This window comes from Pseudorca crassidens, chromosome 6, assembly GCF_039906515.1.
Source record: "Pseudorca crassidens isolate mPseCra1 chromosome 6, mPseCra1.hap1, whole genome shotgun sequence".
In the NCBI taxonomy this organism is placed as follows: domain Eukaryota; kingdom Metazoa; phylum Chordata; class Mammalia; order Artiodactyla; family Delphinidae; genus Pseudorca; species Pseudorca crassidens.
This window is the reverse complement of record NC_090301.1, coordinates 112,394,690-112,421,884: the sequence shown is the minus strand read 5'-3', so window position 1 is coordinate 112,421,884 and position 27,195 is coordinate 112,394,690. Positions and strand designations below refer to the sequence as shown.

The 27,195-nt window shown below is 42.3% G+C and overlaps 1 protein-coding gene across 6 annotated transcripts in view; it reads right to left on the bottom strand.

Annotated features, from left to right (window-relative positions):
• The window catches only part of NCKAP5 (NCK associated protein 5), a 1,056,356-nt gene that overhangs the window by 941,681 nt on the left and 87,480 nt on the right, over positions 1 to 27,195 (bottom strand). Inside the window, exon 1 of one of the 6 annotated variants that reach the window (XM_067742127.1) lies at positions 20,282 to 20,519. The exons of the other annotated variants lie outside the window; for them this stretch is intronic. The gene's annotated coding sequence lies outside the window, so the exon portion shown is untranslated. Of the gene's footprint in view, positions 1 to 20,281; positions 20,520 to 27,195 lie in introns of those variants that run through there. 6 annotated transcript variants of the gene reach the window in all.

Sequence of the window (27,195 nt, the reverse complement as noted above, 5' to 3'; positions counted from 1 at the left end):
GAGAATTATGTAAATGAGGACAAAAGAGGAGAGCAACAGCTAACTTGAGAAAATAGGCTAATTTAACAATAGAAATTAATTCAGAGATGATCACAATAAAATTTTCAAATAAGCTTTATGCAATATATGCTAACTGCGTCATGGTCCTTCAAACTATTAATATCCTCATGCATCCTGGAGAAAAATCCTTGCCAAGATTATTTAAAGAAACTTTCCTGACTGTACATCTAATATGTAGACTGGAAGTAGAGAAAGCATCATTAAGTATCTTTATCTTTAATACCTGGCTTAGTACTCAGCAAATAGTAGGTAGCTGATAACTTTCTGTTGAATGAATATTTGCAGAAAACAAGAAAAAGAGCAGTAACAAAAGACTAGTATCAACTCTGCTTTGTAACTGATGCTGACTGATTAAGAAGAAAAAGAAATTATTTTAAAAAGTTATTGGGTGACTCGCAAAATGGTTGGGAGGGCTGGGAACTGGGCTCAAGGCTAAACTGCCAGAAACAAACCCCCAAATCACACCACAGAACTGGGCTGATGAGGGAGCCACTGCTGTTCCCTCCAAACCCAGCTCTCCCCGCACCCCCTACTAAAAGCTCAATGTTCCTGCCATCACTCATTTAATAAAATGGAAAACTTTGCACAGGAATGGTTGGTATGTGTTACTCACTTCAGGAATGATTTCTCTCACATAGTATACCTGGTTGGCAGAGCTCAAGTCATAGGCCTGCATCCTAGCTGCAAAGGAGGCTGGAAATTTGAATCCTGGATTCAGTGTCCAGGAGGAGATGGTCATAATGTGGGAATGTCCCCAAACATAAAAAAGCTGTTTGTGAGACAACAAGCAGTCACAGACATAACAGATGTCTACGACAATATACTTACAAAAATGGGAAAACATGCTATAAAATTCTCCACCTACAGCTATGGAGCAAGTATCGTTTAATGCCATTAAGCATTCTTCCACAGTACCATTTTTGAGTACTGACAGCATCCCATTCATTCGACGTACTGTCACGTATTTTAGCCAACCCTTTTTATTAAACATATTGGTGGTTCCCAAATTTTTGTTACGGTTGCTTAACTTTGTGAAAAACCATGATCTTCTGCTTCAGGTGAAGTGATGACTTTAGAGATATTGTTAAATGTCTTCCACCACTTCCCTTTCATTCCACACCATCTAGTTTTACCACTTGCTTCCTACTGTCTCCAACTAACAAGCTTCAGAACATGCTCCCATGCTTGGAAGCTCTAACTCCTGTTCACAGGTCTCATTTCCTTCCTGTTCACTACCATAACCAGGGGTGAAGCCAACCATGGATTTCCTGGACATCTTTTATGATGTGATTTTCATCCTGTCACCATTTCAACAGTCCACTTGGACAGCCATGTGTTATGTTCTTATCTTCTGAAAGTGCTTGACCTCTGGAAACTATAACTCCCACTTATTCCCTTTAGGACAAAACCTCGAGGTTGTCTAGTTCTGGGTGCAGTATTGGCATAAATAAAATCAGGGGTTTTGAAGCTATTCAGATCTGGTGTTACAATGTTGTATATGTAAGTTAGTTTCTTTGAGTCTCAACTTTGCTTATTTATAAAATGGAAATCACGACACTACTACACCACAGCTACGTAGGATCACAATGCTACTTACATCGTAAGGTTACATTAGGGATTCAGTGAGATAACTCATATGATGTACTTAGCAGAGTACCAAGCACACAGTAAAGTGTTCAAGAAATGTCAGCTATTACAACAAGGTCCTACTGTATAGCACAGGGAACTGTACTCAATATCTTGTAATAACCTATAATGGGAAAGAATATATATATATATATATATACACACACACACATATAAAAGTGAATCACTTTGTTGTACACCTGAAACTAACACAACGTTGTAAATCAACTATACATCAATTAAAAGATATGTCAGCTATTAGTCAGATAAAATTGCCTTTTTTGTAGGTCCCTGGAAGTTTCATACTTAATATTATTATTTCAACCCATTATTATCACTGTTAACTTCCAGAAATGAACTTTCATCAGCACTGAACCCTCTAGTCTTTTGACCATCATCATTCTCCAGGCCATCAGCCCTCTCCCATCTTCATTTCCTCTGTATCCATCCTAGACCCCAGGATCTGCTTCATATGCTCCTTCATGAAGACAGATTTCTTATCTCCCTGAAAGCAATCAATATTTGTTTTTCTCTTTGCATGCTCACAGCTTGTTCTCCTCTCGAGTTCTTCACTCAGGCTTCTATTGGAGTGGAGACTCGTGAATAAATGACAGGTGTTTACATGTCTGTCCTTCCCATGATTATTTACCCTCTAGAACCAGAGCCACGGCTCACTTATCTAGTTATCCCCAGTCCCAGGGCTGAATGTCTGGGACAAGCTCAAGTTGTTTGAAATGAAATTAAACTCCTGAAGCAATGGATTTCTTTGCAAATAACTTATGCTGCTTCACGTGTACTGAGAAATAGCTGGTGATCTGTATCTTAACAGCTTTGATTTGTATCTCAAATTCAACATTACCATGTCTGGAAACTGTAACTCAACCAGAGAACAGCTGAGATTCTGTTCCTCTTTTATATTACCTTTGGTTACCTCAGATTACTTATTTGGGAAAAAATAACTCCCTTTCTCATAATCCTATGAAATATTCTTTCAGAATATCCCCTTCTTATTAAAATGTATGTAAACAAATATACAGGTATATATACATACACACACAGGTAGATCGTCCTCAAAAGTAAAACATGATACATTCTCAAAGTAAAAATTTAAAATTATATAGAGACCGATATGGAAAACAGCAGAAGTTTCTTCTTCACGCACTCTTAATTATATCCTCTCAATTAGGGGGAAAAAACAATGATTTGTTCTCTTTATAAAACATTTCAGTCCATTTACATACTTATATGTACATGTTTATAGATAAGATTTTTGAAACAGAAATGGTACCCTACTCTACATATTTTTGACAACTTAATTTGTTTTCATTTAATACTATGTCTAAGAGGTAATACAATGTGAGGGTACAAATAGCTCTCCTTTGTTCTTTTAAGGCTACATGGGCTCCATAGTGTGAATGGAGCGTTGTTTAACCCTTCCTCTACTGATGGAGATTTAGACTGAGAATAACGATCACTATTACAAGTGGTGCCACAATGTTCACCCTTGCACACACCGCTTTGTGCACATATATGAAATATTTTCTAGGATAAATAGCTAAAGGTCCCCTCTACTTTTGAATACACCCAAATTTCTATTAATCTAAAGCACTAACTCCTTCCTGTTGTGTCCCAATGACTGCTCACAATTTTTGATTCAGAAGGGCGGAGAATGATGCCTTACATTTCCCAGAAATGTAACTATCAGCCTCAAAATCAAATTCACATCTCCCTTAAAGTGTCCCCTGCCTGTACAATAATTCACTTTCAAGTCATTCTTTGTCATTAACCCAGAACTCCTGTGTCCTCATTCTTCAGTGCTCTGCTAACCATGACCTCCCCATAAGCATAATTCTTGATAACTCTGGAAGTCTGATTAAGGAAGGCAGAACTCCTTTGGAACCCTGGGCAACAAGGGCTTATGCAAAGTCCTGACCAGGTTTTGGGAAGGACACTTCCCCCTCCCCATCCCCCCCCAAAAAAGAATAGAGAGACATGGGACCAAATATGAAGGCAGCTGGTGTGGAGAATTTGAGGCTAAACTCAGTTTTTCTTCATTCAGTTTTCTTCATTATCTGTTACAGAATATTAAACTTTTTGCTTAAGCTATTCTTGGCAAAACTTTGCTTGCTCTTGTTTGAAGTCGGTGTGCCAGGAGATACAGAAATAGCCGAGCTGGGCTGCCGAATTCGCAAGGTGGTTCCCAGAGTGGGACACTGCACCCAGAGCTGCTTTATCAAGGAAACTGACCGACACACTTAGCTCTCCACTTCCCTCTGCCTGCGATCAGCACAGATTTAATTAGCTGGAGGCAAGGCAGAGAGTGAAGGTGGTGACGGAAACTGTAAAGCAGATATAGTCTCTAGAAATATGTGTTTCTGTTTCAGTTGATCAGCATCATGGAACAGCGTACGATGGGTTGCACGGCTGCCTGCAGGTCTTCTGCTCCACAAGGGCAGGCTTCAAGTCCAATCAGCTTCAGTCACTACCACACTGAACACCTCTACGCATGACCTGCTCACCCTGAGAACCTGCACTGTGTAATGCTTCCATGAGCTCTCACTAAGTAAGCATCTAAGAAACAAAACTGAAACATTTTGAGTCATATGTGAGAATTCTGTATCCTTACAAGAACATAGGGTGATAGGGGTAGGAAGTGAGAGGCAGAATTCAATGGTCCAAACATTTATCTTTGAAAAGATTTATAATGGCTTAAGCATAACCCCAACGATATTGGAGAAAATTGCACAGAAACATCTCCATCAAGAAGAAAGTACTTTTGATTTTAGTAGAAAAGAAGATGAATGCCACTAGTTAAAACGCCCTGGAGTTACTTGAATTTTTGATATAGTTTCTTCTAAGTTCAATGAGCTTAATTTGGAAATTAAGCTAATGAAATATGGAATGGATGAAACGTATGAAATAACATTCTGTTTTTGTCTAATGCAAATGGCAAAAACAGAAACCCCGAAACTCAAATGCATGTGCTCATATGCATATATGCACACGCGTACACACACACACAGCACATTTTACCACGCTCACCTGGCCAGTTCAGATGTTCTGATGCAAATACATTCAAGAGAAAGCCAATGGCAAAAAAAAAAAAAGAAAAGAAAAAGAAAAAGAAAGTTGCCCACTGAGGAGAATCTAAGTGAAAAGAGATTTGCAGAAAGGACAAGTAGAGAGACACAGGGGACTCATCACTGCCAAGAGATTATACATTTTCAAAACAGTAGAAGAGGCTTCAAAGGAGTGCTCAGAGGGGTACAGTTTATCAGTTTTTCCACAATGACTATCTCTGTAGAACTTCCCTCCAGCACTCCTCAGCTCTGTATGATAAACCTGCCTCCCCACGCAATTATGTTTCACTCACCAAGTACAGCTTGTACGATACCATTTCCAGTGATATCACAGATGTGTGCTTTGGCATAAGGGCATGGTTGCTGTCTTGAATGTAGCACATTCAATGGGGCTTTAGAAGGGGAAAGGGCAGTGTCCGATGATTAATCCCACCCCCTTCCCACTCACACTTCCAGCCCTGTGTCTAAAATGTGCCTGTTCACAGAACCAGGAAGCTCAAAAAATAATACACCTCAGTGTAAAGCCATTTCAGGCAGATGAAACCCCCTGAAAGAGACAAAGAGTCCTCCTATTAATTCTGAAGCCTTATCTGTGCATTATGCCAGCCTCGAATGCTTGAGTCCAGGAAAAAGAGAGATTCTTTGTTCAGTGCTTCAAAAGATAGGAGAAGGGGGTGAGGAAGGAGACAAGGTCGGGGCAGAAAAGAGAGGAAGGAATGTTCTTTGTACAAAGCAAGAACCTTTTCTTATCGGTCCAACCATCAGTCTTTAGTTTTCTGAACACTGTTCCTATACGGTCAAATTGTGCCAGGTACGATGTGGGCCAGAATCCGTGGTTTAGAAAGTTTTCCTGTTGCCAGGGAAACGAGATTCACATACATTAAAGTATTAGGGAAGAGGACACTGGTTTTCTGTTTCTTTCTTTATTCCCAATCTCATTCCCCCACAAGGATTTGTGATTACTTACAAAAATATACACAAAATGAAAATGATAAAACAAATAATTGAGGAAGGAAAGCCAAAGGGAAGATACAAGTAGAAAAATAATAAAACCAAGGTTAAGATTAAAGAAATATATAACATACTGTCCAAGCTAGAGGGGATCTATATACGTGGCTTAAAGTTTTGAGAGCCTCAAGCACAGGCAGTAAGTCACACAAGATACTATATACAGAGCCGACGTTGACAGGGCAACCATTGCCAAACCTCACTGCCCAATGATAACACCTGGGAAGATTTTCGAAAATTCAGTAATGAACCAGAATCCCTAGGGAAAGCAAAGAGGGAGAGAATGCTGGGAATCTGCATTTTAAAAACCTCCCTGAAGTAATTATGATGCCATCAGCCCTCAGACTGGGAACCCCAGCTGTAGGGATTTAGAAACAGAAAAGAAAAAAAAAATTCCTCAGGACTTCCCTGGTGGTCCAGTGGTTAAGACCCCACACTCCCAATGCATAGGGTCTGGGCTCGATCCCTGGTCAGGGAACTAGATCCCCCATGCATGCCGCAACTAAGAGTTCACATGCCACAACTAAGGAGCCGGCAAGCTGCAATTAAGGAACCCACCTGCTGCAACTAAGGAGCTGGAGAGGCACTACTAAGGAGCCCACGAGCCACAACGAAGGAGCCCGTGAGCTGCAGCTAACACCCAGCACAGCCAAATAAATAAATATTGAAAAGAAAAAGAAAAAAAAATCCTCCAAAAATCAGATTGCAAGAATTACGGAGGATGTAGAACTCAAGCTAAGCCTATAAGTTTGAATGGAGTTTAAAGAAGTGGAGATTCTAAGACCTTCCAAGTAGAGGTAAAGGCATGAGCCAAATCACAGAGGTAGGAGGGAGCCTGACGCCATGGAGCGGACGGCACCATCCCTATCACCCTGGAGTAAGTGTGAGGGGGCCCTAGGACACTATTTAATTTATTCCTTAATCCATTCAATTTAAGTCAAGTCACAAAGGAATTAAAGAGGCTACATACACAACAAATAAAAACACTTAGAGTGAAAATATGTACATTAATTATTGCTGTGTAACAAATTGAGTGGCTTAAAAATAATACACATTTATTATCTCACAGCTTCCATGGCTCAGGAATCTGAGAACAGCTTATCTGGGGCCTCTGTTCTGGTCTCACGAGGTAAGCAGGTTTGAGGTCTCGCCTGAGGTCTCACCTGAGGCTTGGAGTCTCCTGAGCTCGTGTGGCTGTGAGCAGAATTCATTTCCTTGCATCTCTACAACTCATGGTGACTTGCTTTTTCAAGGTCAGCAGGAGAATCTCTGAGGCTTCAAATCTCTGGTCTCTAGACTTTAAGGGACTTGTCTGATTAGGTCAGGCCCATCCAAGAAAATCTCGTTTTTTATTAACTCAAAGTAAACTGATTAGGGACTTTAATTACGTTTGAAAAAGTCTCCCCACCTTTACCATACAACGTAACCTAATCATAATCTCAGGCTCTGCCCACACTCCAGCGAGAGGGAATTATACACCACGTGCATGTATAAGAAAGGGCTGATCTCTCGGGGTCCATCTTAGGATTCTGTCTACCACAAAGTACAAAGATGAGAGAATGGAAAACTGCAAATATGCAGGATATGAGCCAACAGAGCACTTGTATTTAAACACGTAATTCTGGTTCTGAGCTTCCTGGCAGTTGAAGTGAAAAGGAGACATGATCAGACTTCTTAGTACTCTCTGATCAGGTCCTAGTACCAACTTATAGAAGATATTTCTCATATCTGTACATAGGAATCATGAAATGACAAGCATCAAAGTAAGGTGAAAGAAATAAGATAGAGTTAGATGGAATCTGATCCAAAATAACTCTGTCAAGCAGGGGATGCATTTGCCCCTCCCCAACAACTTGCCCCCATTCCGTGGGGAATTGGTAGTGATGGGAACAGGGTTCAATGAGGTGTTTGCTCAATACCAGCTAACACAGGTTGGTGATTGGGGAACCCATAACAGAGATTAACCATAGAAAGGCACCATGAGTTTTCCAGGGGAAGTGAGGATATTGAAGTACAAACAATCAGAAGTTAGAAATCAGAGGGATCCAATGTGTGGAAGAGACTGGAGCAGAAGTTTGAGCCCTACATAGTCTCCAATGAGTCTTGCAGAAATGTGGCTTTGTCTTGTGCCCTGGGGTCTGTGACCTCGCCACAGACCCTGTGGGACAGCTTTCCTCCAGGGCATCTTTCAGGTATCCTTTGATCTCAGACTGAGCTGATCAAATGCCTCTGCTTTGCTTTATATTTCTCATGATTGGTTCTATGCAATCAGCAGAGTGAACTGCATCAACCTGTGTTCCATTCACACTCTAAAATACACGTCTAGCTGCATGAAAACTACTCTTCTTCCTTCTATCTACTAATATATGATCTCTTTTTATGACCCCCTCAATTCTACCACTTCGTGCTCAGGTCCATGTACCTGTCTCCCTTCCTTGAATGGCCTCTGCCCTCATTCACAGTCAGCATTAACTGTGTAATCACTCCTGTTTACTCACATCTGGTCTCCTACCATCTGACCACCTGGTCCATGGCAATGGCTGCTTTTAACTTCTTGCATCTTTGTTTCCATAGAGCTTATTAATTTAGATCTACAAAGTCCATAGATGGAAGAGGCCTTGGAATCCTTCAGCTCACCTTCCTTCTCAATAAAGACCATCCCATCACTGTCTGAGCACCTCAGGAGGCAAGGAACTATTTCGTATGGCCCCAGTTTCAGTCTGTGAATTTCCAGATGGTCAAAAGTTCTGCCTAACATTAGGCCACAACTGTTTCTCTTTAACTTCTACCCTAAGTAGCAGTGGAAGTGAAGTAGTATTCTCTTGAGTAAATTCAAACACCACCTTTACCCTCACATATTGTTAGTGGAAATAAAAATTTGGGCAACCACCTTGGAAAAGTATTCAGCAGTATCTAGTAGATTCCCTGTGATGCAGCAATCTCACACACATACACACTCAGATGTGTGTGTGTTTGTTCACCGAGGGATATATGTGCACTAGAATATTCATAGCAGCACTATTTGTCATGGTCCCAAACTGAAAGCTATCCAAATACACCACCAACAGTAGAGAGACTATATTATGATACAGTCACACAATGGAATACTATACAGCAATGAGCATGAAAACTCTACCAGTAACCACAGCAATATGGATGAATCACACAAATACAATTTGAATGAAAGAAAATTATACATACTGGTGATTCCATTTATATAAAGTACAAAAAACAGGCAAAATTAATCTATGCTACTGCAAGTTCTCATGATGATTCCCTGAGAGGTGTGATTAAAAGGGAACTTAAGGAGGGCGCTGGTGAAATTCCTTGGTCTGAAAGCTGGTAGTACAGGTGTATTCACTTTGTAAAAATGTGTCAAGCTGTATACTTATGTGCACTTATCTGCATGTATATTATACCTCAAAAAAAGTTTTAAACTCCTCTTTCTCCTCCAAATCACCTGAATAAATCAAATTTCTTTAGCCATTTCTTATAGATATGGGTTGTAGAAGGGTCAAGATCCCAGTCAATTTATAAAAACGTTTAGTCTGGCAAAGCTCTGATCATTCATTTGGAATTCAATCATATTGATTGGTTTATAGTATTCTTTGAATGTCCCCTGTGAGATTAACTCCTTTTCTCCAATATGTTGTGAACCCCAGAAACACAAGTGTATTTCCCTTTTGATTTTCTAGTAGCACATATATTCAGAATCCATCGTGTGCTCAGAAAATACACTTTCCCCTCCTCTTCCTTAGCAAGTACAGATAAAACAGATCAAATTTACATGGAGTCTATTTGATTAAACAATCTAAGTATTTTCTTCCTTTTTGCCCCCAATGAAAGGCTTAATACTACTTCATCCAGTGAAGCCAATGATCTTTCTCTTCCCTCAAGTTGATCTAAGAATTGACCTTTGCCCTGATTTATGAGCCCTTTTCAGATGTTTCCATATGGTGAGGTGGAGACAATCATTAGGCAGACCCCTCTAAAATACTGATTCAGTATTTACTTCCATTCCTCTTGTCTTCATCAACCGTAAACTGACTTCATGTCTGAACCCCTTCATTATAGTTTTTTCCTCTCAGGGAAAAAACATACTACTTTGGACACTGAGAAAGAAGCATTCTTATTCATGTAAAGTTAGTGGCATCCTCCCTCCTGATGGGCTAAGTAGAAGGTGAGATAAATGAGCCCTAGAACACAGGCCACATCTCTGATGCAAAGAAAGAATCCTGGGTTCTCAATAATGGAATGAAAATAATGCCTTTGATGTAGATAAGGCTTCTGGCTGATAACTTTTATCTTCCCAGAGCAAATACTGCCAAGGAAATCTGTAGACATTCACATCATGAATGTTGGTTTTTCTCTCTGCTTGCAAACTCATTTGCACGCTTGGCACCTGGCATGCTTGGTTGCCGCACGAGGTTTGCAGAATTTTCTTTTCCCACTTTGCACAATTTTTTCCAAGGGAATATTTATGGGCATCAGTCACTTCCCTGGACAAATGGTAAAGAGAGAGGCCAGTCTCCTAACCACGTTCATATTCCCATCACCCGTCTGCCTGTATAACCAATGGTTCAGTCTATAGAAGCACAGCTTGTCCCAGCCCAGGTGTGATAGGTAGATAAGTAGGTAGGTAGATAGATAGATAGGGAGATGGATGAGAGAGAGAGAGAGAGAGAGAGAGAGAGAGAGAGATGGATAACAGAGAGAGGGGAAAGACAGAGAGAGATGATAGGTGATAGATAGACAGATAAAAGAGATAGAATGAAATTATGAATCTGCAAAGATTCTTACCAAGCCCATTGAGGAGCTATCTGTAGAAAACTGCAGACACATGTCAGTTTGTAAAGACCATACAAAACAGAGAAGGAAAATCTAAGAAAGCTACTCATGCAGAAACTATTTAATCAAAGAGTAAAGACAATTACAACATCTGTTAATCTTCTGTGGAGGTTATAATTAAATGCTTTGGAGAAACACCCTTTCAAGGGTGATCCTTCAACATCTGTTGTGAAGACACACGGCACTGTGCAGGGACGGGTCACTTCAGCACTTTGGGAAAACAGGACTTCTGGAGATCTCAGACGCTGCAAGGGTCCTCGTGCTCACAGCCCAGACCTGCACCCACTGTCCTGGGGGAGGGGCTTTTCTCCTTAGTGCTGTGCATGACAGCACTAAGTCTGTGTTGTGAGTCAGACCAAAGTCAGTGTGTGCTAAGGAAAAACAGGATCACGGGGCCAGCAACAGCCTTGTGACTATCTGATCCCCACCTTTCACTCTGCAGATGGGACCACTTGATCCCATGTCATACAGCTGGCTCGTGGAAGAATTTTACAAGCAGGGCTGTTCAGCTCTCCATCCGGATTTCACTCCACTCCACCATTCTGCTTGCTCTTTTGGTCTCTCCCTTACTTTGGCTTGAAATCTGGATGTGTCCTTTGTTTAACGGGATCAGCATTAGAATGGGGCCCTAGGGTATCTGAAGTTTATGGAGAGGTAGAGAACTGAAATGATTCCCTTCTCCAGTGCCTGGTCCATCGTCAGTGAGAAGCACTGACCACCACCACTTCTCCACTAGGCTTTCTGAGGAGTAGGAAGCAGAGTAGAGGTAAATTAAGATAAAGGAGGAAAAGAACCAAAAAAAGAGGATGAGCAAAGAGAGGGACAGATGAGAAGAGAGACGACTGAGAGAGACAAGGACAGAAATAAGGTGGGGTAAAGAGAGAGAGAGATGGAGAAGAGGAAGGGGGTGGGAGGAGCTAGGGAAGGTGGTCCAGGGGTGCAGGAAAAAGGCATCAAATCAAGACCCCACCAAAAGGAGCTGAACACACTTTATACCCACCCAACTTCATAACCTGGTTCCATTGTACTTCAAATAAGTAGTTCTATGCATGCAAAAGACCACGGGATTTGGCAGTTTTGCCAAACAAAATGCAGAGATGATAAAGCCGGGGGGAACAGACATAAACAGACATAAACAGACACAAGGTATTGAGCAATGAAAAATATGTCCCTAAGGGGAGAACATAATAAATGTATTCACGGTCCAGGAGGGGTAGGGGTGGGCAGCCTCCTTGCTAGCTGTCTTGGGCTACAAATACTTGTACATGCCAAAATGCCGAGTAAGTGGGGTTCTTGACATTTGACATTGGGATTAAACCACAAGTCCCTATGACCAGACACATGGGGCTGACATTAGCCCTCTCATTTCCCTTCAGCAATCACCTGCGTACAAGGACCCATAATGTCTTCAACGATGCGGAGCCAATAGTGACAGTAACAGTCACCACGTACTGCAAGTCTAATTTTGTGCAGGCACTCTTCGTACTTTATCTCATTTAATCCTCACAATGATAAGGAGGTAATATAATCTAACTATCTGGGTCAAAGTCTTACTATGCAATTTGGAACAAATTAACCTCTCGGTACGTTGGTTTTGTCATCTATGAAATAGAATTGATAGGAATATTTATCTCAGAGGGCTATTTTGAGGATTAAATGAGACAATATAAATGGAAAGCATGACAGGGCCAGACACATTGCAAGCACTTAATATATATCAGGTGAAATCATTGTTGACATTACTACATTTTATGGATGAGGAAACCAAGCTCAAGGAAATTAAATAACTCTCCCAAAGTTGATGGAGATCGGAACAGAGGCTGGAACCCAGATTTATCTAAGGGGTAAATGTCACATGTGCACGAGCTGTGGCTATTTGCTTTCTGTTACTCTATCTGTATTCACTGACTCCAAAAATCCTGGTCTTGGCTTCCCTGGTGGCGCAGTGGTTGAGAGTCCGTCTGCCGATGCAGGGGACACGGGTTCGTGCCCCGGTCTGGGAAGATCCCACACGCCGCGGAGCGGCTGGGCCTGTGAGCCGTGGCCACTGAGCCTGAGCGTCCGGAGCCTGTGCTCCACAATGGGAGAGGCCACAGCAGTGAGAGGCCCACATACCACAAAAAAAAAAAAAATCCTGGTCTTTCTGGTGTATAATGCAGTCTCTCAGGGAAAGGGTATCCAGAAAATTACCAGCTCAAGCTGGGAAACATAAAGGGGCACATTACTCAATGCAAGACATCTTCCTCTTCCCATTCCCTTGCCCTCATCAACGAGGGAAGAAAATAAATCCTGTCCATCCTCTTCTTCATTTACTCTCACACCCTCACACCTATAGAGCCCCCACTGACAAATGCCATGAGTATTGATACCTACACGACTGGAACTAAACAGGCACCCCCTCAATCATTAAAAGTTCGGTAAAACGAAATGTCTTGCCTTTGTTCCCTGTGTCCACAGGAATGTCGAATGCCATGAGATTTGAATGTCATCAGTTGAGTTGTAAAAAGGAATGTTTTCAGAAGTGTAAGAATAGAGAGGAGAAAGCACTAAAGTCTGAACATTTGCTTATATCTGTCCATTCACCAAATATTTGTTGTTCACCTACCATTGACCAGCCACTGTTCTAGGTGCTCAGGCTACAATATTAAACAAGATAGACACAGATACTGCCCCTATGCAACTAAAGCCTAGACAGGGAGACGTTCTGAATCCAATAATTGACCATATATTTAATTACACTAGTGATACGTGCTATGCAAAGCAAGTACCTGAAGCTATCCGAGTCTACAACAAGTAAGGAAAGCTCTCCTGAGGAAGGAACATTCGGGCTGAGCAGGAATTGTCCCAGTGAGGTTGCAGGGGGAGGGGGAGCCTTCCTAAGGAGAGATTTTGGTGAGTAGGAGAAGCTGAAAACAGGTCAGTGAGTAGGAAGAGAAGAGCTCTGTGCTAACCCACCAAATGACTCTAGAAAAGTCAGCTCAAGTCCCCACAACTCTTTCCTTCACGGCAACATAGCATGACGGAGTACTTAATAATGCTCTCCAGCTCTCACGATTCCTCTAGATTCTCGTTTCCTGTGTCTGAATCGAGGGTATACCACAGAGTGAGATTCTGGTCCAGGTGCAGGGAATAGAAAACCCATTTCGTTGAGAGTGGGGCTCACTCAAATGTAGGAAACAAGTATAAACTGTCCCTAGGATAGCGGAACTATCATGTTTTTCCTCCATATTCAACAGCCAATATTAATTTCCCCAAAAGGCTCAGAGTCCAGGGCTCCAACTCCAAAAGAAAGGTCATGTACAGATTTTATGACTTGGCATCCGAAGTCCTGGTTTGCTGGATGGGCTGAATTCTCCAATTTTCTCTAACAATGAAAATAAAAAGTTAAGACTTCTAATTTCTCCAGATTTAAAAAAATACAATGCACTTTAAAAAGATTACTTTGGTAGTTTTACTGCTATTAGTCAGGTATCCTAAAAACAATGGCTTCTTTCACAAGGTACCTATTGCCATTGGTCTGTATGTGAAATTTTATTCAGTTTAGTAAGGCCCTCTACTGGCAATCTCCAAAAACACAATCTCTTTCAAATTATTTTCTAGTAAACTCTTTTAACTACTCCCAATAATAAAGTATCTCACATTCCTGATCATGCAAATCTGGGCTGAAAAAATGAGAAGAAAATGAGAAAGGGAAGAAATTCTCTTCAAGTGTCATTTCAAGTGGGCCATTCATTTACCTATTCATAAAATAACATTACATGAAGCATCATTTGCTCTCCTCTAATGAAGCTATTCTAGATGTTAAAGGTACTCAGAAACAAAGACTATTTCTTACACTAAAATCTATGGAGTATTCATGGAACCATAACACTAAACTATGAATGTTATTTACAAACTACAATAAAAACAGATCGTTTCTGTCCATTTACCTACAGATGAGTAATTGACTATAATTAGAATAAAAGAAATGTTGAAGACAGGGCTTTTAAATTGCTTCTGATATCTCACAATTAATAATTAACTTCTCCTACATGACAACCGACCAAACAAAAACACAAAAAACAGTATACTGTGACTTAAGAATTTATCCATATAAGAAGAATGTTTGAAAAGTAAGTTATCTTTGACACATTTGTCAAATGGCTGTTGGAAAATTTAACTATAGATTCCTAGAAAACCAAGTCAGTGTTCGAAATGAGGCAATTAATAACTTTAGGGGGAAAAAAAATATATATATATATATATATATATTTTTTTTTGGCGGTACATGGGCCTCTCACTGTTGTGGCCTCTCCCGTTGCGGAGCACAGGCTCCGGACGCGCAGGCTCAGCGGCCATGGCTCACGGGCCCAGCCGCTCGGTGTCACGTGGGATCTTCCCAGACCAGGGCACAAACCCGTGGTCCCCTGCATCGGCAGGCGGACTCTCAACCACTGCGCCACCAGGGAAGCCCAGGAAAAATATTTTTAAGAGAAAGGAAATACAAGAATAAATTATTTGACTCAACAGTGAATGTTATTTACAATCATGATAAAAATAAGCACTGAATAGACATTTAATCAAAATTGTGATATAATTCCATTGGAGAACAAGAAGAGTGTAGGAGGTGTAAGAAATATATATTGTAATCTATAATAATACAAGGTAAATACTTTGACATTATAACTAGATATAAAAAACATTATTTAAAAATAGTACAGAAAAAGCAGCTAAAAGACTGTCAGATACGTATATCTTCATATATACATGCACTGTTTATAGATGTGTAAGCATTTTAGAACTACCAATTAATATGTCAAGTGACATATGTAAATATATGATATATAGTTTTTATTTATAGAGACATTTTAGTGCTATTTGGTTTTCTAAATTATGAGCATGTATTGCTTTGATTTGTTTGTTTCTAAAAACAGACCCGCACTGGCAATGGGACCCACTTAGGACGTATCTTTTGGATTGGCCTGGATCAGTGTTCTATGTTTCCAAATTCAGTTTGTCAAATGAAGCAAGGTCCCTTCATGGAACAGTTTGTCAGACACACATCTTGACAGTCACACTTGTTCCCACGTTTCAGAACTAACAGCTCGTCTTTCAACATCATAATATGTATATGCCATATCATTATCCAAGCTTATGCTCCAGTGGGTTTGGGTTTGGGACTTTCTTCTTGAACTCAGCCCATCGGGTTCTTATAGTGCATCCAAATTCTACTCAAAGGAATCACTAATCCAGAAAGTTTATTTCTAAGAGGAGAGATCTGGTTTCTTGCCCTGAAAATACCACATTAATTTATGTAACTACTGGGAAGTACCTTGTGTAATTGAGGCTTCCAAAAGGACACGACACACTTCATTAGACAAGTATGTAGTGTGGGCACAGTAAATGTTGTGGGTAATGTTCTATGTATCCAAGAGATTTATTATTTCATCTATAAAGAAAGCACAATTGGGAATCTAAAATTCCAAAGGCATTAAACTTTGTAGAATTAGAGAAGTCGAGAAAAATAAGGCTATAAGGTATCTTGTGTTTAACTGGTTCTATGACTTGCCAGTGTTCAACGTCAACCATTCTGGCTGTTTAAACCCACTATCACAAAATACTACCACTTCCCTTGGTAAACTTTTCCAGAAACCAACCAAATGGCCACCATTACTTCCATTTTTTTTTTTAATCTAAATCCCCTGAATTATACTCTTGACCAAACTGAACTCAGCCTACCCACGCATACACCGAGAGTGCAAATAATTTTGATGTTGAGCCATAAACTCGGCCCAACCTGCAAGGGGATTCTTGTCCGAGACTCAGAGAAAAACAAAAATACCAAAGGGCTGGGCATGGGCTTTGACCCTTCTGCAAGACTAGAAAATGTGAACCACCACTTCAGTTGGCTGGTACCTTGAAGTGTTTATCTGATTTGCTGCTCTCCAGTACCATCAGTCCAGGGGAAGACAAGAAAAATCAAAGTTCCACCATAAGAAAAGCTCATGAGAAAGACTGCCTTCCACGTGTCCAGAGAGCCGTACAATGAAAGGTTAAGAGTATGGGCTCAGGGTTCAAATCCTGCCTCTGCCTCTTTTACTGTCCATGTGACCTTTGCACATTACCTCACCTTTCTGAACCTCAGTATCCTTGCCTGGAAAATGAGTATAATGATCATGAGACAGCACCTGTGAAGGGTTTAGAACTGTGCCTGGTATACAGGCATCACTCAGTAGTGATTATGGGGAAGAACATTTAAACCTTCTCTTAGAGTACCCATCAAGCACACATTCATACATTGTTTTTTTCCATCATTTGTTTGTTGGGAATTCACTCTGTGCCAGGTGCCTAGCTAGGCATGAGATTACAAATTTGGCAAAAGGGTCTGGGGGATAAATTGGATGGATAGGGAGGTGCCACAGGCAAGAGTGTAAAGATATTGAGGTGCTAAAGAACATACAAACCCAGCATGTTTAGGTAACAGAAAGCAGCTCCTAGTAGCTAAGACAGGAATTCCCACCCGAATCATCTGAGGAACTTTTTAACTATTCCTGTGTCTGAATCACACCTCGGAAATGCCCATTCATTAGGTCTGGGGTAGGACATGGGCACTGGTAAGGCGATAGCGATGATAACAGCTAATACTCATCAGTACTTAAATCTCTGCCTGTTTTAGCTATATTGATGTATAGCTAAGGGTTTAGCTAAGGGTTTTAGCTATATTAATGTATTTAATTCTCCCCATACTCCCACAAGGTAGGCACTCTTACTAGCCACATTTTAAAGATGAAAAGCTGAAACAGAAAAGTCAAGTGAATTAACCAAGATCATAAAGCCGGCCAGGGATGAAAGCAGGACTTGAGCCTGGGCAGTCTGGTTCCAGAACCCAAGTCCTCAATCGCTCCACCATGCTGCCCCTCAAGCCTTGATGGAAGATATAGATGGACTGTCATGCTAGGAACCTCCAGGGCAGACACATAGTACATGCGAGGGAGTGGCGAGAAATGAGGCATGGGAGGTTGGCGGCGTCACATCAGGAATAGCCCTTGTTTGCATACCGGGGAGTCTGGCGCTGAGAGCTTTCAACCAGAGTGAAGAAGAATTTCAAGCCACTCAGCACATTTACATGATGTTTTTGCCAGCCACGTGCAGAGGCATGGGTGTTTGATGCAGGAAAGGGGATACTTAAGCAATTCACTCCTTTACTTATTTGCTATTACACGTTGAACTACCATACTACTATACTCTGTACTAGGTGCCGTGGATATAGGAAGTATTGAAATATAGCCCTGGCTTTTGATGGAAAGAGGTTCTTAACTAGGTAGCATAGAGCGTCAGATCCCACAGCAAAAATCAGCACAGGATACCATGAGGCTCCAAAGAAGAAAATCATCACTTCAACTTGAAGAATCCACAGAGGCATCCCATAGGCAGGGGTGTCAGGGGCAAGGAAGGCTCCAGGGAGAAAGAGGAATGCAGGGTGTTAGTGGAATCTAGTTGAATGTTAGCACTGGAGGTCCAGGCTGCAGTGAGATAATGAGGGTGAGGGGTAAGAATCCATGAGAAAGTAACGTTTCCACAGGCAAGAGGAGCCCCAAAGAAGGGGAAGACAAGTAACGTGTGGTCAATAAAAGAAGTCTGAGACTTGGAAGTAAAGCAGAAACAGAAAATGTCAGAACTGGGAACCACCTTCGGTCTCTCAACCTGCACCTGATGCAAAGTACCTTCCGTACTCTTCCACTGCCTGAAGTGCCCGGCTTGCCTTTAGGTCATCAACTGTCAAATAATCACAGACTGCTCTTTGGTTCTCTAGCCAAAATAATGAGGAACAGAGTTGTTAAGAAACATACCCAGAGCCAAAGACAAAACAGGAATGTTCTCTCTTTACCAGACCACCTTCATCTACACCTTCACACAGCCCAGCTCCTGCAAGAAGGCTAGGAACCACACGTGGGTCCTATTTCTTCTACAACCTGGAAGAACTGAAATGTGAAATGCATGCCGGGACAAGCACGGGAGGCTGAGTTTCTAGTTGGAGCTCTGCCACGGTCTTGCTGGGTGACTTTGGACCAATCATTTCCCCTCCTCATGCCTCAGGTTTTCTTCTGCAAAAGATAAGCTTTGAATAATGGTTTGGAAACTGTTTTAGTAGCACGTCCCTTTCTTTAAGTAAAAATTCACCTAAAGCATTGAGCTTTAATACATAAAACATATCCAGTGCTAACTAGTATATATAGGATGGATAAACAAGTTCCTACTGTATAGCACAGGGAACTGTATTCAATATCCTGTGATAAACCATAATGGAAAGGAATATATATATATGTATAACTGAGTCACTTTGCTGTACAGCAGAAATTAATACAACTATGCTAATAAATCAACTATACTTCAATAAAATTTTTTTAAAAATCATATGCAAGAGAGTGTGCTCTGATGGAAAAATCTGGAGTTGACAAACACGCAGAAGGAGGCTGCCCACCTTAGAACTCCATGGAAAACAGTCGAATATTTTAGGAGTTTTCAGGCAGTGGCTTCTTACAATTCTCTGAGACCAGAGAAAAAGGGAAAGGCAGGGAAGGCTGTCCCTGCTCTTGTGGGCTGCTGACAGAGCCGCTGAATGGAGGAACAGCTGGGTCTCCTGTACGGAGTCACGGGGCTCACGTGCAGGACGTAACAGACTAACAGCCGCTTGTCAATCCGTGCAGCAGGGCTGTCAGGACTGGATGGCAGGCATCAGCCAGGTTGCGCTACTAATTACAAGGGGCTGAATTCACTGCAGGCACTCAGGTGCAAACCCAGCAGCGAGAAGCATGCAGCAGAAAGACAAATCCACGTGGCTCTGACGCAGAACTTCCAGGTGGCCCAGGGCAACCGTGATGAGAGGGGGCCCGGGTTCAGGCTGGCGGCACACAGATCCCACCCTTCCCACTCCCCGAAGAATATTTGGAGAGTTTGAAAGAGTTGGGAGGAAAGTGAAAGCGAGGTTGTGGATCTCACGTCCCCACCGAGCTGAGTGTCAAAGTTGAACTTTTTCAGCAGTACCTGCGTTCAGGTTCCCAGAAAACAAGTCAGAACAGCAAACATTTCTCCAGGTACTTAAAGGGAAGAAATCCAGATAGAAACGGTTTCCATTCCAAAACATTTGTCTATACTTTCGAACTCCCTGAGAATGAATGAGCTTATGAGTGTGCGTGCGTTTGGGAGGAGGGTGTAGGCAAGAAGAGAAGGAGACATTGAACGACACGCACATATTAGAAATCTATAAACCACAGGAACGATGAGAGATGAAAATCAAGAGTGGGTTTTCCCTTCCAGCACACTGGTTGATTAAAAATTAGTCTTTACAGTTTTCTATTAAAATTCCTAGGTCAACCTAATAGTTTCTGTATGGTTGGTGGCTTTTTATTTAAAAAAATAAAGAAAAGAAAATTGCCAACCTCCCTGCAGAGGCAAATTAAGATCAGGAATCCAGTACCCTGTTATCTATGTGCTGAGTCCTCTGCACCTACCCCTTCAACCTCAGCGCACTGTAATTACTACTTGAAACAAATGCATACTTGTGGCAGTGACAGAGCCCGGAGAAATACGTACACATCACCATCTCACTTTAAAAGCAAAGCAAGCTGTATAAATACGAAAAACTGTTACAAGAGTTTTTAAAATTCCAACAGTCTTACTTGTCAGCTCTGCAGTCAACACATCTCACAGTCCTGGAGACAAACACAGGATCTGCAACAACTCTCTCCAGCTAAACATTTCCTCCCGGGTTGATCCTCTGTTTATTTGTGAAGCATGAAAAGGCCGGGCTCACAGAACACGCGCAGTTTCTCTGAACAGCCGAAGCGGCAGCAAAAGTTCCTGCCGCGAATTCAGAGCAAGTTTGCGGAGATCCGCTGCTCCCAGGGCTGCGGCTCCGTGGTTGCTCGGAGCTTGTAAATATAAGCTCCGTGGCCAAAGTCCCACATGACATCACCGGCAGCTGCTTATTGTTGAGTCTTTATTAACTGACTGTCAAAAAGAAAGGAGGGGGTGGGGAGGAAAAGTATCTTTTCTGCAGCAAAAACCGGGCATCTCCGAGTGGATTCCAGTGATGCAAGCGTAAATAATCCCATTGATTCAAATTTTCAAGAGCCTGGTTTCCCTCAGGACAGATCGTTTCTCCTGAAAAAGGCAGAGAATCGCCTCCACCGATTGACGCTGGCTAAACTGAAGCCATGGAAGAGCCAGCGGGCTCCTAACAAGTTGTTACCCACCTGTTTCCAGTCTGCTTCAGAGTCTGACGATTCATGAATAAATGAATTATTAGTTACGTCTTACATCGCCTAACAACTTTTATGTGATATATATATATATATATATATATATATATATATATATACCTGGCTGACTTTTTTTTTCTAGATGGCTTGTCCTGAGTTGCAACGCTTTTTAGGTACACTAAAAAGTTTTTCAACTTGGGATAGGGGCTCCCTGAAATGTAGCCAAAATTGTGTGTGTGTAAATCGGAGGGTTCTTTTCTGAGAAGAGCTCTGAAAGGCTTCTTCAGATTCTTAATGACCTTCCTACACCACTCCCATCATGCCAAAAAAATCAATCAATAAATAAGCTTTGCCAAGTATCTCTAATCATCTCAAGTACTGTAAGCCACGCTCACTTCCAACTAGCAAGATAAAAATGTGCCCTTTCCCTGCTGTTTTCCACGCTCTCAAGGAATCTCCCTTCTTCTCTGAGCTGGTTCTTACTCATGGTTTTTACAGTTTTCTCCCCATGCACACCTCCCCGCCACCTGAGAAATCCACAAATCCTACACCACATCCCTGCCATGAAGTCTGGACACCCTAGCCCACTGCTTTCCTTCCTTCCTCTGAACTGCTATAATGATGCTGACTATATTTATTTGCTGCTTTTTATATACTGACTTGTATTTTTAGCTTGTTTTTTAGCCATCTGTGTTTCTGTCTCCTCGAGTCACTTTGAAAGGTCTCTGAGGGCAGCCATTGTGTTGTGTTATTTGTTTATACACAAACCTCCTGCCATAGTGAATCTTAAGCAGAAATGGGGGGAGAAGGACCTTGAGGGCTGAGGCAGGAACAGTTAGCAGAGTCCATGGAATGGGGTATATGTTTAGATAAGCACTCTCCCTGCCCTTGGAAAACAATGACCTCGCATCTCACTGGTCACCACATGAGTGGATGCTCTTTGGCACGTCCAAAAATTATTTTTTTCTAAGAGCAGTGATAGATTATTGATTTGGTGGGGTATCAAGGCCTTCAAATATTCCACTTTGATGTAGGAATCAGCTAAAGATAGTGCCTATCTCGTATGCCACTAATGGGTTTAAATCAACACAGTATTTATGGAAAGCAAATTAGAGGTACCTTAATTTTTTTTAAGTACAAACCCTTAGACCCAGCAATTCCACTTTTCCAGAGGGACCCTGCAGATATGCTCACGAAAGCGCCTAAGGATATAAGCTCAAGAATGTTCTTTGCAGCATTATTTGTAAACCAATAAAGTAGAGACAACTTAAATATACATCAATATGAGAAAAGGTAGGTATACAAATGATGGTACATGTATAGTATAAAAATCTTAGAAAAAATTGAGGTAACTGCATATACTGACATGGAAAGAAGTAGGCAGGAGCTTGTTGAATGAATAAAGCAAAGTGTAGCAAATGATATGAAGAATTATACACACTGTTAGCACTGCTTATCCTTGGGGAGTTAGATAAGGGAACTTTCACTTTTTGTTTTTCTGTGTGGTTTGACATTGTTTTCAATGAGTGTGTTCCACTTTTGTTATTAAAAAAATAATAAAAGTACAAGAGTGTATAATTTTCAAAATAAATCACAAGGAGAAACCTAGCTACTCCTTCGACAGATGTCTGACATATAGTAAATGCTCAGTAAATGTCTGTTGATTGGACGCAGATTTGTGGCGTTTCTACTAGGATGCAGTAGTACGTGGAGACGGACTGGGGTAACAAGGAAGGAGAACCAGGCACCAGATTTTTATTCCTGATGGAACGACCGACATTCTTTCCCTTACATTTAAGGACTAATTTGAAAACCTCTTGGACTCTGTCCACTGTAAGAAATGATTAAAGTTAAGTGCTCAGAACATAAAGTGCTGACCTTTCCTTGTGCAACTGCTGTTTGACAAATGGAGTTTTAATGTAAGACAAGCAAGAACCGCTTTGGTTCAGTTCACTGGTTGCCAGCAAGCTCTGGAGGGAGAGTCAGGAAACTGGTAAGGACACAGGTTTGCCCAGCATCTTGTCATGGCTGGTCGAACATTAAGGAATTCTTCAGGGTGAGGTTAGGAAAGTCTAGTCCACACAGAGTCTTCGGAGCTTTATTACGGAGGCACTCAGGGCTTTGAAATCAGTGGGCTAAAGTGATGGCACCCAACACAGCTCTGTCTCACTACATAGGGCCTCTAGGCCTCCATAGTGGAAACTCACAAACATAAGCCATATACTAGATATCAATACCACATTTTTCTTTAGGGAAAGAAAAAAAGTCCAACGAAAAAAATGACTGAAAATTTCCACCAAGGTAGATAGGTTTCTCAAAGCACTATTTCCATTACTCTAGAGAAAACATGTTGGACTCTTGTCTTACTTCGTAGTGAGAAGGTATGTCTGTAATCATTTCATGAAAAATGAGGGACTTCCCTGGTGGCGCAGTGGTAAAGAATCCACCTGCCAATGCAGGGGACACGGGTTCAAGCCAAGGTCCGGGAAGATCCCACATGCCACAGAGCAACTAAGCCCGTGCGCCACAACTACTGAGCCCACGCACCGCATCTACTGAAGCCCGTGTGCTCTAGCGCCAGTGCTCTGCAACAAAAGAAGCCACCACAATGAGAAGTCTGCGCACCACAACGAAGAGTAGCCCCTGCTCGCCGCAACTAGAGAAAGCCTGCGTGCAGCAACGAAGACCCAACACAGCCAAAAATAATAAATAAATTAAAATAAATTAATTTCAAAAAAAAGAAAAATGAAAGCACAGCCATATTTCTTGCTTGTTTTTATGATCTATTTATCCACAGATCATAGGAATCTGAGGCCGGATTCTTCTATTTAAAAGCACATTTGGAGCCCCTTGGGTGTGATAGGGTCACACTTTTCCAGCTGAGAGGTAAAGACAAGCATTTAACTTGACTTACAATTTGGAAAGGGGGATGGGCGGGGCTTTCTTCCCCACCTGTACCAGGGGATCATTAATGCTGCTGCCAAAATCACCTCCACCTGCTGAGATGCTTGGCCCAGCTTCCCTTCCAGTGCCTTCTAGTCCTTCATTCAGGCAATTTTCCCTCTCCCCATGAGACTGCCATCCTCAGGGGAGGACAGCCGGGCAGGTATAACAGGCATACGTGTGTCTGTTTACCTGTTCATTATTTTTAAAGTCTTAAGACGTATTCTTCATGTTTAAGTGTTTTCTGTCTTAAACTGGAAAATCTCTAAAGTCAGACATAGTAATTGGATCTGCAAGATGTGAAACACAGCCAAGAGGTCCCTTGGAGGTTTTTACTGCTGACGGCTCCTACCAAGGCTGTCCTCAGATAGTTTCTACCTCCAGTGTCTAATTTCCCCTCTATCTCCCCCTCTTATCCTATTAAACACGTATAACTACTGCCATTTATCAAGCATTCATATGTGCCATTTGCTTTAAACACATCATCTAATTTACCTTTGAAATATCCCAATGAGTTAATACTATCACTACCACTCCCCTTTTACAACCAAGGAAACTGAGGCCCAGAGAGAGATGTTATTTAAGTGGTGTGATTCTGATCACACAAATAATAAGCGGTCGAGCCACCATTTCAACTCTGCCTGACCTTCCAGCATCCCAAGGGAGGCCTAGATCCCTCTGAGGATTATAAATATTGAACAGAGAGTTGGGAAACCAATATGAATAAGGGCAAACTGGAATTTAGAAACGTGTAGCCATCATTAAAGTACTCAGTTCTGATTCCTATACACAGACGGCAGTGACATTCAGACTTCAATCTTGAATGAGTGTGACTTCTGCTGCTCTCTGTAACCCAGCCTCTCTGCTTGGCCCTTAGAGGAGATAAGTTGTAGGCCTCAAAGACCATGAGACTCAGACTCACAGGGCTGAATCCCAGAGCATCACTGTGGAGTAAGCGCTCCATGCCCTTGGAGGTGCACAAGATCCAGGTGCAGGAAGGAGAAAATGTTGGAGGGCAGGCATTTAATCATGTTTACGGCCTGTTTCCCCTTTACACTGAGAACCTTCAGTAACTCCTGTTCCTTTGTTCAAGGAGGTAATGGTTCTACCAGGGCTTAAGACACAGCCTGTGGCCAGCGAGCCTGCCCTGTAAGAGTTAACATGATCAGAAATGGGAAGCAGAGGTGTTAGAAGGAACACTTCACACAGGAACGCTTCAGCATTTCCTAAACAAATCAGCATGGTTCTGAGAGTATGAGTCCCTGGGGTACCTGAAAATCTGCATGTTTAGAAAGTGACCCACATCATTCTCATGCAGATGGGCCTCAGACCGTATTTTTTTTTTTAATATCTTTATTGGAGTATAATTGCTTTACAATGGTGTGTTAGTTTCTGCTTTATAACAAAGTGAATCAGCTGTACATATACATATATCCTGTATTTTAAGAAACACTGTTTATACCAAGAGAAGTAAATATATGACTCTCTTATCTATGATCAGACATTGATAAAGGTCAGGTCCATTGTCCCTCGGAAATTCCTGGTGACCCTCATCTGCAATAGATCACACCTGACACAACGTTGGGACACCAAGTGCAACTTGGAAAAGACACAGCAGGTGCCACACGGATGGTCCCAAACACGTAGTCGGATAAAGACATTTATAGGTTTTCCTTGCTGCCAATGTCACTGTAGTCCCCATACATAAAGCCAACAAAAACAAGAGTAAACCATAAAGTGTGAAGTCCAACGAAGTTCAGATTACTCCCATGATAGAGGCTTAGATGCATTTCATGATAGATAGATCATATTTCCAGCCTAGAAATGCTTTCTTTTTTCCAAGGGGGGAGGGAGGGCAGCTTGCCGTATGCAGCCTATTTACTGGCTTGTTTACTCTTGAGACACCAGGGACCTTTGAGGGGCAGGGGGCTGATATGACAGATGCCCGTTGAAAGAGGAGGTGGAGGGAAGGGATAAAAAATTTGAGCATCTATGACGATTAGCCTGGGACCTGCCCTGGAAATGTGGTGATATCCCCCTCATACATTTGCTTTCTCCACCAGCTTGGGCTCCAGGCCCAACCCCGGGAGGTACAGCGAGGGTTAATGCTCCCTAAGGCACTGGAGGCTTTTGATGAAAGGCCCCGAATAAGTGTAAAGTATCACCTCGAAGTTGGAGGATTTGGTTTCAGCTTCCTCATTGTGCTGTTGACAGTGCATACTGTGAGTTTGACGTTTTTAACTACTTTGCTGGCCCCAAATAAAAAGGGCTGGGCGAGAGGAGGTGGAAAAAGGGGAGAGGATGGGGGAGCCATAGTCCTGCCCTGACTTTGATTTTACACAAATCAACGTACAGCATTAAAATCTGGAATCGCAAGCCGGGTCCAACCATGCTGCTTCGAAGATTCATGTAAATTCAGTAAACCAGTAGATGCGTGTTGCGTTCCTTCTAACCTGAGGACAGAGAAGCCTCAAGGGACATAGCTGTCTGTAAACTGAGAGCATTTTGTGGCCCGTGGTGATTGTCTAAATAAAAAGGCCCTGAGTTCCATTTGCACCAGCTATGGAGAGGCATTAAAATCAGCGATAGCACTCAGGAAAGGAAGGGGACAGCCACTGGCTTTCCCAGGGTGGTGCCTGAGACCAGGATTATGGTGTGATGAGTGCCTTTAATAAAGCCTGCCCTGAATGGCATTGACAGTCAGCTCCCCAGGGTTCCTGAAACCCTGGGGCTCTGGCACACCCTAGCCCTGCCCCACCTCCTCTTACCAGCCCCTGCCAGCAGCCCAGGATCAGAGGCCTAGAGGAAAGGCTGGTAACACCGAGGATGCCCCAGGGTAGAGGCAGGGTGGGTCCACAGGGGACAGGGCTCAGGCTCAGAAACCTCTGTCTGCATTTACCCAAAAGGTCAGCAGAGCCCTGGGCCGGCCGGGGCACAGTCCAGAGGCCCCAGCGTTCCTCCTTTCATGCTGACAAAGCCTCTTAAGTTGAAAAGACAAAAGTGGGAACTGTGGTCAGGGGTCTGTTGGAGGGGCGGACTGGAGGAGGGGTGCGCCTTTTCTTCTTTCCTCTTTTTTTTTTCCCCCTTTGGAAGTGAGCACACACACATACACACTCAGGAGTTCTTTTTTCTGGTCGCCTGATATTTTAGGCCCCAGAAACACCTTATTTTTGTGGCAAATATTCCTCAAAGGCCCCTTAGAAAGGCATTCATACAGATCAGTGAGAGAGACGGCCCTCTCTGCAGTGTGTCCCCAACAAACAGCCCTGGGAAGTCAACAGCAAGGGCAGAGATGGAGGGGCCAGGGCAGGGGAGAGCTGCAAGCTCAGGTGCAAAGAGCACCTGGAGAAACCCAGGGCCCATGCTGCAAGGGATGCAGCAGGCAGGCT